The sequence below is a fragment of the Vicugna pacos genome, chromosome 4 (assembly GCF_048564905.1).
Source record: "Vicugna pacos chromosome 4, VicPac4, whole genome shotgun sequence".
Taxonomy (NCBI): domain Eukaryota; kingdom Metazoa; phylum Chordata; class Mammalia; order Artiodactyla; family Camelidae; genus Vicugna; species Vicugna pacos.
In genome coordinates this window covers 42,391,610-42,404,637 of record NC_132990.1, presented here as the reverse complement: position 1 = coordinate 42,404,637, position 13,028 = coordinate 42,391,610, and the positions used below count along the sequence as shown (strand labels likewise).

Genomic DNA, 13,028 nt, shown 5'->3' with positions numbered 1-13,028 from the left:
GAATATTTCAACCTGTTTTTTTCACTTGCTCCCATTTTGGAGATGCCTGGTGTCTCTTGATTTCTGAGCATATCTGGGGTCTGGGGTGCAAATGGAAAGGATGACTCCCTTCCCACCCCGGCCAGCGTGGGATTTTGCCTCTTTGAGTTGGCCACGTCAGTTCCCACTCATCCACTGGCTTTCCATCTTCCCTTTTCCCCGTCTGTTCCCTCTACTCTCTTTGTCTTTATGGGTTTGGGCTTGAAAATAAAATTCATAGTCATTTTAGTGGGGTCTTTCAAGAGAAGCAAGGCAAACAGATGTGTCCAAGCCACCATCTCTAATGAATAATAAGTTTTCCATTATCACTGGAATTTTAGGGGTTTTTTTTAAACATTGGTCTCCATATTTTTATTAAATGTGCCTGACATTTTGGTTTAAACCAACTGACAACCCCATGTATGCAATAACTGATTTCTAAAGGAATGAATGGACGAATGAAGGGATATACATGAGAGGAACCTAATCTTCAGATGTTGTCCAATCCAGTTGAAATCAGTGCCACACAGTGACACGCTCTGGGTCACCCTGGAGGGAAACTGTTCCTCCTCCCACTCACTTGTCCAGCACAGTTACCTGTGTGGCATCTCCCAGTTACCACTGAGCCAAGAAATCCCTTGCAGTCACAGGGTGCCTGCAGAAATAACTGAGAATTTGTCAAGGCACTTAGCAGCAAGGCAAATGGAAGAGGAGGCTGTGAGTCAGTGGTTTTCATCTCCTTTCAACCTCATTGCTCCACTGTCTGCTAGAACTGACCACTTCCTTGCCCTGTTCACACTGTCTTCAGCTTTCTCAAATGTGGCATTTCTTAACTGTCTTTTCTCAGCTTTGACCTTGCTGCTTCTTTTGAACAGTTCTGAATTTCTTCTGTGGTTTTTCTGGAATCTCCTTAAAATGAAGCCCAAGTCCCTCTAATCTAGAGCCACGCTAGAAATCCATAAAGGGCTGGTGACCTCAGGGCCCTTTTGTTGGTTTGGCTGTACTTACGAATCCATTATTCTAGCATTCAAGAAAAAGTGAAAAGCAATTTAAAGATGTATCAGAATGTCTTACAAAAATACCAAAGAGGAATTTTGTTCATTACACATGGGAGAACTTCTTAAATTCATTCCTTTTGCACAAAGGGAAGCCTTGGGAATCAAGGAATTTTCAGATTGAGAGATCCCATTTAGCTGGCTTCTTTTGCTGAAGGAGGACGTCGTTCAGTGAGACACCACACACAGGGGGGCAGTAAACAGCAGTGAGAAAGGGAGTCCTAGAAGATACTACCACGGGGTCGGTACCCAGAGGAAATGTCCACCAAGGAGGCAGAGACGTGAATCTGGGGATTGGGGGTTCACTGAAGAAACAAAGCTTCCTCTTAGAAAGTTTACAATTAAATCATTGATAAATGGGCAAATTGAATTAAGCCTCGAGTCCCTCAAAGTTCTCTCAGAAGCGCACAGCATTCTGGTTTCAGCAAGGCCCAGCAGGTGCCGCCCCAGTCCCGCCTCGGCATCCCAGCTTTTATCTCCCCAGCACACATCTTCAGCTCTATGTATTGGGGTATATTTTAGTCACATCAATTTCCTCAGTCATAAAGAAAACAGAACTGCCCTGCTAAAAATGTGCATTATATTAATATTTCCTGATGAAACACTTTCCTTATAAACATGTCATATATGCATTGGTTTTCAAAGCACTTCAGAATGCCTTACCTCGCTTCATCTTCATGACAACTGCCTCTATTTCACACATGCAGAAAAAGGACTCTGATCAGGCATCTTATCTATTGGTCGTTTTGTTTATTTATCACCCCATTTATACAAAGGACTAGAGGTGGAACAGGCGTCACTCCTGGCAAAGCGCAGAGTCAGGACTAGACAGAGGCCAGGCCTCCTAACCTCTAGGCTGGTGCCCTGTCTGTTGAAGATCTTAATCACTCAGCTCTCTGACTCTGCACCCAGAGATGGTCTCCAGAACAAACTTGATCAGAGGCACAGAATCTTAAGAGTCGACTCAGGGTTTGTCACAGTGATGCTTTAGGGCTGTAAGGTTTCTGCACCCAGTTCCAACGTGTGCAGGGATTTGCCCCACACCACCAAGCAATTCGCAGACCCCTGCTGCGCATCCTACAGTTCAATTCTGACGCTATCTACCTAGAGATAGCATCAGATTCCACAGGGTAGGGGTTCAGTCCCACAAGATGGCCCTTCACCCAGATGCCAATCACAAGTCCAGGTTGTGACTCATGCCTCTGAGAAATAAGAAGCTCCCACCACTCCTTCCATGGGCTTGATTAAATCGGTAGAGAGGCTCACAAGACTCAGGAAACCAGTTTACTTGTTAGATTGCCTGTTTACAATAAAAGACACTAAAGGATACAAATCAACGACCAGATGAAGAGATACATAGGGTGAGGTCCCAAACAAAGTGCTTCTGTCCTGATAGAGTCTGGGCCCTGGTACAGTGGCACGTGGAGGTACCTGGTTCAGCAGCCTGGGAGCTCTCTGAATCCCCTCCTGCTGGGTTTCTATGGAGGCTTTATTACAAAAACATGATTGATTAAATCAAGGTCGCTGGTGATTGGTTCAACCTCCAGTCCCTCTCCCCTCCCCAGACATCAGGAGGTGGGACTGACAGTTCCAGCCCTCTATTATTCTTGGTTGACTCCCCTGGCCACCAGCCCCCACCCGTAGGTGCTTCCCAAAAGTCACCTCATTAACTTAAGCCCAGTGGTGGAAAGGAGCTTGCTATGAATGAAAAGATTTCAGGAACTGAGAACAAGAGATCAAGTATTGTAATAAAAGATGCTTCCATTATTCTTGCTGTTCAGGAAATTACAAGGATTTGGGGATCTGTGAGCCAGGAACCATGGATAAAGACCAAATATATAGGAAAAATACATTTTGGTCATTAGAATGACCAAATATATATGTATTTCACAATATTGCAAGCTGAGAAAGACAGTTTCTCAGACATGCATTACTATATATAAAATAGATAAACAAGGACCTACTGTATAGCACAGGGAACTCTATTCAATTTCTTGTAATAACATATAATGGAAAAGAATATGAAAAGAACAAATATATATGTATGTATATGTATAACTGAATCACTTTGCTGTATACCTGAAATTGATGTGGTAAATCAACTATACCTGAAGTTTAAAAATATTTTTTAAAAAAGAAAGACAGTTTCTCTTCTTATATTTCCTCTTCTTTTCCCCTTTCCCACTAGAACAATTCAGCCCTAAAGCCGATCAGTGGTCAGAGAAGGTCGGAGGCTAGAACTGGAGGAGGTGGTGGTGGCCCAGGAAAAGGTGTCTAGCCTGAACAGAGGGAGGAAGGGATCCTTCGGGACAGCCAGGCACAGGTTCTATTAGAGCCTAGGTATCCAGGGAGGGCTTCCAGTAAGAAGGATGCCTTTGCCAGGTAAGGGATCTCCAGCACAGTGAGGAGGGCACTGTCATGAAGAGACAGCCTGGCATAGGTGTAGAATCCAAGTAAGGTGAGAAGGGCTGTAGAGGAGGAAATTTTTCCCTCTGCCCTTCTAGGATCTTGGCTGAGACAAGACAGATTAATAAGAGAAAAACAACAGACGTCTAATAACATGTATATCTCTTGTATACGTGGGAGAGACCCAGGAAAACGGAGTCACTCCTGGAAATAGTCCAAACCATCACCTTAAGGATCATCTTTAGCTATAGATAATAGAAAGATGTTAGGGTGCTGGGGAGCCAGCGTGGGGAGGTTACCAAGCAAAGCACAGGAAACAAGGGTAAGGCTGTTATGCAGATTTAAGTTGGTGCCTTCCCCACCGATAAGACTTTCTACAAAGTTAGTCCTCTTCCTCTTCTGGGTAGAGACAGGAAAACACTCTTACAGATGGAGATTTCCCTTATAAATTCTCTTACAAAAGGGTAACTTTTATACAGTTTTCAGAGCTTCTCCCATGTCGGCTGTTTCTTAAAAATAAGCAGCTTAAGTCCTTCTAACTGTTGAGGAGGAAGACTGAAGCCCAAAATGCTTATGCCAAAGCCCGTGATACCAAACATAGATCTAATACCAAACCTAACTGCAGTCTCAGCCTTCACCAGGAACGTAATCTTCAGCAACTAGTTTGGAATTTTCTGGTCAGCACCAAGGAGGTAATATGTCATGTGGGCAAAAGCTCCCCTCTTCTCACCGTCCTGACAGAAGAGGCAATCTGGGTGATAAAACCCTTGCCAGTCCCTCCCCCAACCCCAGAAAGATGTCCCAGCCTAAAAACAATCCTTTCTTTTCTTTCACTAGTCACTCCCTTGCCCCACCCTTCTTCCGATAAAAAACTTTCCCCTTCTCATTCAGTACAACCCCTCGCTTCAATTTACTAGAGGGGATGCTGCCCAATTCATGGATTGTTTAATAAAGCCAATTATAGCTTCAAATTTACTCAGTTGAATTTTGGTTTTTAGCATGTCAAGAGGTATATATGAGGGTAGCAAATTCTGCTCTCCATTAGGGCAGACAAAAATGGGAGTTTAGCATCCACGTGGGGAGTCAGGCTGAATGGGTTGAGGAGGGTGCCCTGCAGCTGCTGTGGGGACTGGGAGACCCAGCTGGGTGAGGACAGCATTGCCCCAGCAGGGGGTGCCTTGTGTGGGCAGTCAGCCCCAGGGGACAGAGGAGGCAACTGCACAGGTCCTTGGTCCCATGCAGGTAATCCACACCCCAGTGGGATTGAGACAGGAGGGGAGGGGGCAGGGCACAACCATTAAAAGAATGACACAGCAACTAGCACCAAGATGGCTAAAGATTCAACTCCCAGTGGACCTTGAGTTTCAACAGATGCTCACTGCGATACAGCAGCATGCTAAATGGTACTCCCCCAGGTGCCATGAAGGTTCTGAGGTTGACCATAAAAGGTCAAAAAGTGGGTGAAGGCCCAATTCCTGAGAATCCCAGCCCCTTCCGCTAAGTAGTTGGAACAGTCCTCCCACTTGTTAGCATATGAAATTACCGAGCCCATAAAAACTAACAACCCTGCGCCCTGTGGCTTTTCTCTTGCCTTTTGAGAAGGTCCATATTCTAACTATGGAGTACATAGCTCTCTGAATAAATCTACCTTTATTCTACTATGGATTGCTCTTGAATTCTTTCCTGTGTGAAGCCAAGGATCCTCAGTTGGTGGGGCACATCCCAGTGGCTCGTCCAAGATCTGGAACATGGCCATCCTCTCCCACCCCATTTTTTTCTGTATCACGATGAGGAGGGTGTCCATGAAGGAGCTGGTGGCAGAGCCTCAGTGGGGTGAAGTGGCTTCCACAAGGTGGGGTTCACAGGTCAGAGCAAGGGCAAGATGAGGAGGACATATGCAGGGGCAAGGGGGCAGTGGCCATGACCAGAGATGTGTTACATCCTGGGGACTGTGCAAATAAGATTTAAGAGCAATGGGAGCCAAATTTCTTACTGTTGGAGTTGAGATTTACAAATATGGAAAAGGAAAAAAACTAGAATAAATTCCATGATATTGGATAGGAATTGGATGTACTGGGGCGAACTCATGGTTATTAACATACATAGTGTTGAGGAGGAAGAAATTTTCCTCTACCCTTCTTGGTTCTTCTGGCTGGTCTAAGAATTCAATTGACATGAGACAGAGTAACAAGAGAAAATCAAACAAAAGTTTAGTATCCAAAAGAGGATATTGGGGAGAGTAGTTTGGGACTTCAAAGGGGAGGAAGGCAATTTACATGAAGATAGAAAAGCAAATATTTGGTAAACAAATGTTTGCCATGCAGAGACAATGGAACACAGAGATGAATTTTAACAAACAGACTTTGCTAGGTTACTCCCTGTCTAGGCACCTAGTTTATACTATAGTTGCCCGTGGCAACAGCTCCCTTCCTGGAACAGGTCTTCTATCTATATACTCTTTTAGGCATTTGGGGAAAAGGTCAAAGTTTCTTCCTGAGTCCTTTGGAACTTGATTTCAGCTCAAAATAATCCACATACCAAAAAGACACTTTGGGGTGGCAAATTTTGCTCCCCTATAATAGATATAAAAATAAATACAGGTGAAAATGTATATATATATATTTTTTATTCATATATGTATATACCTTTGTAAAGTTGTGTGTACATATATTCCACAACTTCGCCTGCTAAGAGGGCCTCTAATAGCAATCAACACAGCCCAGATTTTATATTCCTGAAACCATTCTCTACCTCTTAAGAAAAATGGCCAATTGCAGGGCTAAGGCAGTGAATTTAGAGGATGAACTTTGTACCAAAAAGCAAGGAAGTGATAGGGACATATCAAAAGGACACAGAAGCCAGATTCAATCTTGAAATAAATCATTATCATCATGGACAATAACTTCTTGATGTTTTAAAACAGGAAACAATGAGACTTAAGCTATATAAATACATGGATATACTGGAAGTTTAAGGAAGAATGGGATGCTTGCAAAGAACCTCCCCCACCAAATACATAACAATGACATGAGACAGAGAAAAAGAGTAACTTCCTAGTGGGAAGGGTGGCAGACACCACCTTTATCAGGTGATCCAAGCAAACGAACATCATCAGAGGTGAGGAACACTGAAGTTGTGTGCTCCGGACAGGATGCCACGAAAAGGAGAAAGCAGCACTTGAGAAACCCCTGCCAAAGATACATAAACTAAATTTTATACCAGACAAACACAGATGGAGCGATGTCTATAAAATAACAGGCCTGCAACCTTCAAAAGCGTCAGATTCAGAAAAGTCAAGGAAAGGCTGAGGAGCTGGCCACTGCAGATGGGGGGAGACCCAAGTCACTGACAGCTAAAGGCAACAAGGGGTTCTAAGGTGGGTCCTTCATCTACAATGGACTCAGACGATAGATAACACTTGAATGGGGTCTGCAGTAAACAGCTGGAACTTAACGATGTGAATTTGCAGATCTTAATGAGTGCGTTGTGCTTTTGTAAAAGGACGTCCTTGTTTTTAGGAAACAGCCAGACATATGAGGGTGGGGAGGATATCGTATCATGAGAGTCAACTCGCCATCAAACAGTTCAAGGAAAAAAAATTCTTTGTATTGTTCTTGCCATTTCTGTGAGTTTAAGATTGCTCAAAACAAAATTCATTTTTAATACAAAATCAGTCATCAGCTTGAAGAGTAAGAACAACAGTAGCAACAGAAAAGGAAGAGAAAAGATTACATCACGTCAAGAGGTTCATGGAGATGACAAAAGGAAAATGTTGAGTCATAGGATTCCACGAGAATTCCTTTCACAGCAAACAGAATGCCCTTTGCAGCAAGTTACTCACTCAGGTGGAGAACAAAGTAAGGACACGTCCATTCCAAACAAGGCAACCAGGAAGCTTTTCTTATTCCATAACCACAGACAAGCCCCACAGAGACGCAACAAAAGCAAGTTCCAGGAAAAAGAAAGGGTCACATTCTCCATCACAGTCTTATTGAGAATGTGATCTGTTTTATTTGTTTTTATAAATGTCACATTTCAGTTGGTACATTAGTCTCCTTTCATTTAAGGAAAACTGTCACGAAAAGGTCCGAGCAGAAAAAGTTTCTTCAAGCATAGTTTTGCAAAACAGAGGAAAATAAAAATTACACCACCTGGACTATTACACACTTTGTGTGCTCCTTTGAGTCCTTTTATGTGCCTCCTTTTAAACAGCTGTAATCCTGGCAGATGACTGTCTTCTGAGTGTAGAACAGAGGTTGTGCACAGGCTCTGAAGCTGACTGGCCAGGTTCCATACGGCCTCTGCCGACTGAGTGGCAGTCTGACTTTGTTTTCTAAAATTCTATAAGCCTCAGTTTCCTCCTGTATCAAGCAGGGTTAATATTCTCCCTTGTCTTGGTGTTTAGGAGAGGATTAAAGATAAGAGATGTAAAGCATTTAGAATGGTGTACTGTATATTTTGTATATTTGGTAAATACCCATTACTGAATTATAACCACTTTTTCACTTTTTAAATTATGGTCATAATTACGATTATTATTGGCCGATCTTAAGGAGATGCTCAAGGGAAGCTCTGGCAGCATCTTTTTCAGTGGGTGGCATGGCAGAATCTGCCCACTGTCCAACACAGTTTCTTTTCTTCCTGAGCACACAACTGGATGACATCTCCCAGACACCCTTGCAGTTAGCTGTGCCCTGTGACTGAGTTCTAGCAGTCAGATGTGAGAGGAAGTGATGTGTGTCCCTGGTGCTCCCACAGACAGCAAACCCCATCTCACCAGTATGACTGGAGAAACAGTATTTTGAAAACAGCAGAGCCACCACTTGATGACGTCCTACAGGTCTGTGTAGGGCAGAACCTTCCCCTGACAACCAAAATCCCCATCTTGGACTGTTAATGCATGAGAAATGAACATTTTGTTGTTGTTGTTTTTAATGGAAGTACTGGGGATTGAACCCAGGACCTCATGCATAATAAGCATGTGCTCTACCCCTGAGCTATGACCTTACCCCAAGAAATAACCTTTTATTACATTTGAATTGCTATCTTTTCTTGTTTATCTTTGTTACAGGAGTCAGTCTTACTCTAATATGTATTGTTCAGGCATGGTTCCCAAAGAAGACAGAGAGGAACTCAAAAATCTTTTTAATATCTTGACTACGTTCTGTGAAAAGAAACAACCAGAAAGCCTGTTATCCCGTGGCAGTCTAGAAACTATACACTCTTTCTGGAGCAGGTATCTGAAGTGGTTTAGTTACAATGTTAAGCTGTACTTCAGTGCTTTTTAAAGTTCTTTGTGTGATTTTTAGGTCGGTGAAGAAGTGGTGAAGTGGTGGTATCACAGAAAAAGGTCAGATCCTAACTCTGCCATTATTTGGAGTTTCAATTTTCTAGTGCTGTCTACCTCATAAGGACTGTGGGGAAGAAACAATGAGGTCATGTATATAAAATGGGTAACACTTGAAAAGATGCTCAACATCACTAATTATCAGAGAAATGCAAAGCAAAACTACAATGAGGTATCATCTCACACCACTCAGAATGGCCGTAACTAAAAAGTCCACAAACAATAAACACTGGAGAGGGTGTGGAGGAAAGGGAACCCTCCTACACTTTTGGTGGGAATGTAGTCTAGTGCAGCTGTTACGGGAAAACAGTATGGAGATTCCTTAAAACACTGAAAATAGAATTACTCTACAATTCAGCAATCCCAGTTCTGGGTGTATATCCAGAGAAAACTATAACTGGAAAAGATACATGCACCACAATGTTCATAGCAGCACTATTTACAATAGTCAAGACATGGAAGCTACCTAAATGTCCATCGACAGATGACTGGATAAAGAACTTGCGGTACATGTATAGAATGGAATACTAGTCAGCCATAAAAAATAATAAAAACAATGCCATTTGCAGCAACATGGATGGACCCAGAGATCGGCACACTAAGTGAAGTAAATCAGACAGAGAAAGACAAATATCATGATATGACTTATATGTGGAATCTAAAAAACATGGCACAAATGAACTTATTTACAAAACAGAAAGAGACTCACAGACATAGTAAACTTACTGTTACCAAAGGGGAAAGGGGGAGAGGGATAAATTAGGAGTTTGGGATTAGCAGATACAAACTACTATATATAAAACAGATAAACAACAAGGGAACTATATTCATATCTTATGATAACCTATAATAAAAAAGAATATGAAAAAGAATATACGTGTGCATAAATGAATCACTATGCTGTACAGAAGAAACTAACACAACATTGTAAATCAACTCCACTTCAATTAAAAAAAATAAAAATAAAAAGATAAAAGTAAAATGCATCACAAAGAGCCAGGTCTGGAGGATGGTGTGATATACACACACTCTTCTAGTTTCACCCCCTGAATGCAAGCTTTTCTGAAGTTCATTCCCAGAAACAACAGTTCCATGATGTGTTCTGTTGAATATTATCTCAAGAAAAAGCTCCATGACCAAAAAACACTGAGACTGCTGAGAAATGTGAGATGCTGTCGCAGTGTTCCCATTAGTAACTGGAAACTAAGAAGTCTTGCAGTAATTTCTTTCACTTTTCTTTGAACCAACTAACCATACAGTCAATTTTTCCACGACACACCTGTTAATATGCTGTGCAGTTGATGTTTTGCAGGACATACTTTGAGAAATGGGCACAGTGCTTGGCATGTAGTGATAAACAAATGTTTACCAAATGTGTAAAGTCAGTAGATGACCAAAAGGCCTTCCGAAAGGAATAAAGGAGCGCCCTTCGTTCTGTCTGCTCCCTGCTGGAGTGTATAGGGGACTGGGTGCAGGCAAAGTCCTGGCAACTTTCAGAGGCTGGGAGAAGGAACAGATGCAGGTTTTTCCCCATCAGAGGCTGGACAACTGTCTGGACCGCAGTGCAAGAGCACCAGGTGAGGACCAGAAAAGAGGGGGTCCTGACGAGAGCGCGGCCAGGGATTTAAACTTGTCCACATAATGTGCCCGTTCTTCCCGAGGCACAAGATGCTTGGAAAGTCGGGCAACGAGGTGGGCTGAGCTTCCTCTGCTCCCAAATCTGAGTAAATTTCAGAAGATCAAAGGGGGAGAAAACAAGTTCCCTCGGAGCTCCTCAGGAAGAACTGGTACCTGCCTGCCTTTAAACAACAGGGGAGCAGAGGTCCAAGGTTTCTGCATGCACCTCCACGCAGGGCGGCCAGACTGCTAGATCTCATCCCCAGGAGCCAACAAAGGAAAATACAACCCACCTGAAGGGACCAACACTAAGTGAGAGAAAGGTCAGCGTCAACAAACAGCCCGCACTCAGAGAAACTGCACTGCCGTAGGAGAAGACAGCATCTTCAGTCTGAAAACAGTTAAGATGCTTAGATTCAAGAGCGGCACACAAAGCACTGTGCTCTCCAAGTGAAGTAACAGAATTTTGGAACCAAAGAAAAATCAGGAAAAGAGTGGAAGGACACTGTTTAGCCCAAATTAAACATAGTGCAAGAACACGCCCCGACCACAAGCACAACCCCCTGCCTCGCTGCCCTTACACCGCACTTCCTTCCCTCTGGTTACCCTGGCAGAAACACAGGCTCCTGATCTCAGATCAACCCTGCCAATTCTGACTAGAGACTCATCAGCTACCTTCCCATCTACACAAATGCGCTGCTCCAGCCATCGCCTCCATCCTGCCACTGCAGCATCAATTTTTCTCTCTCCACTGTCTAGATTGTCATAGTCCCCATCTGTAAAAGAAAGATTCTCCATTCACTCCCTCTTATCGCTGCCCCATTTCTCCACTGCCCTTCACAGTAAAACTGTCCACTTTTCTATACAATCCAAAAGAAATCCCAGAGGACCACAGTGCATCTTGTACTTGGTTCTGTGAAGTGTGTTTGGGGTGTCTTCAAGAGGTGATTTCTTTAAGTATTTTTAAAATAATAAGTACTAACTTAACTTAGCACCCATTTTACCTAACAGAGTGTGACTAGGTTTTGGTATTAAGAAGTGTAACAGAATTTTTATCTGGAATGCCAATAATAATTTTTTGAAAAATTTAATCCCTTGTTCACTTCTCTCTTGAACCTACTCCAGTCAAGCTTTCATCACCACCGCAGCCAAACAGTTTTCATCAGCTCTACCAATGACTTTCAAATCGTCAAATCCAAAGGTCTGTCTTCCAACTCAACTTACTCCACCTCTCAGCGCCTCTGACCAAGCTGCGTACTCCCTCCTTCCTGAGGCACTGTCTTCACTGGGCTTTGGGTCGTCCGCCTCTCTTGGTTCTCCTCCTAACTCACAAACTGCCTTCTCTCAGTCTCCTTTGCTTTTCCATCCTCACTTTCCAACTTCAGATCTCTTCCCTAATATACAACACTCATTCCTCGGGTAACCTCATACACCATCATGACTTCTTATTTTTCAGTTTTATTAAGGGATAACTGACAAATAAAACTGTAAACTTTAAAGTGTACATCGTGGTGATTGGATTGATATACACACACACGCTGTGAAAAGATTTCCTCCATCGAGTTAATTAGCAGAGACATCGCCTCACATATTTACTTTTTATGGGTAGGGGGACATTTAAGTTCTAGCTCTTAGCAAATTTCAGTTACAGAAGAGTGTTATCAACTACAGTCACCGTATCACACATCATTAGATCCTCAGAACCTATTCATCTTGTAACTAAAGGTTTCTACTCTTTTACCAACCTCTTCCCATTTCCTCTACCCCTAAATGCCTAGGAACGACTTTTCTACTTTCTGTTTCTATGGGTTTAATTTTTTTTTTTAGATTCCACATATAAGTGATATCGTATAGTATTCATCTTTCACTGTCTGGCTTATTTCATTTAGAATAATGTCCTTCAAGTTCATCTGTGTTGTCACAAATGACAGAATTTCTGTCTTTTTAAAGGCTGAATAATATTCCACGCCGTGTGTGTGTGTGTGTGTGTGTGTGTACACATATACATGCACGATTTTAAATGTCATCTATCTGCTGTTGATTCTCTAATTTTTCTCTCCAGCCAATACTTTTCCTTTGAATTCCAGCAGAGAGATCCAACTGCTTGTTCAATACTCCCACTAAGATCTCTAATAGAAATTTCACATTTGCCATGTTAAAAACAGAACCCTTAATTTTCTTCCTCAAACTGTTTCCCCTGCAGTCATCTTAAACTCAGTAAATAACTCCATCCTTCCAGTTTCTCCAGACAATAACCTTAGCGTCTTTGGGACTCCTCTTTCTCTCTCCCCCACATTCAATCTAGTGGCAAATCCTCTTCGTTCTACCTAATGACTTACAATCCTCCATTATCACGACGGCCCGAACTCCTTCACTGTTCACCTCAGTTACTGTAACAGATTTTTAACTAAACCACTCACTTCTAGCCTCATGTCTTTAGAGTCTATGCTATAAAAACCTAGATCAGTCCTTTGATTAAAGTGTAATTCAGAGCTTTGAGGACTTTGCCTTTCTCTCACACAGCGCCAAATACCTGGTTGCCCTTCTACGTTAAGGTCATAAAGTAACTACTTCAACTCCTAATG

At 42.6% G+C, this 13,028-nt stretch overlaps 1 protein-coding gene and 1 non-coding gene across 3 annotated transcripts in view; both read right to left on the bottom strand.

Moving 5' to 3' along the window:
• The window catches only part of GCNT1 (glucosaminyl (N-acetyl) transferase 1), a 144,597-nt gene that overhangs the window by 52,261 nt on the left and 79,308 nt on the right, over positions 1-13,028 (bottom strand). The window lies entirely within an intron of this gene.
• On the bottom strand, positions 8,415-8,491 carry TRNAN-AUU (transfer RNA asparagine (anticodon AUU)). Its single transcript has one exon. It is a non-coding gene; the product is annotated as a tRNA-Asn (tRNA).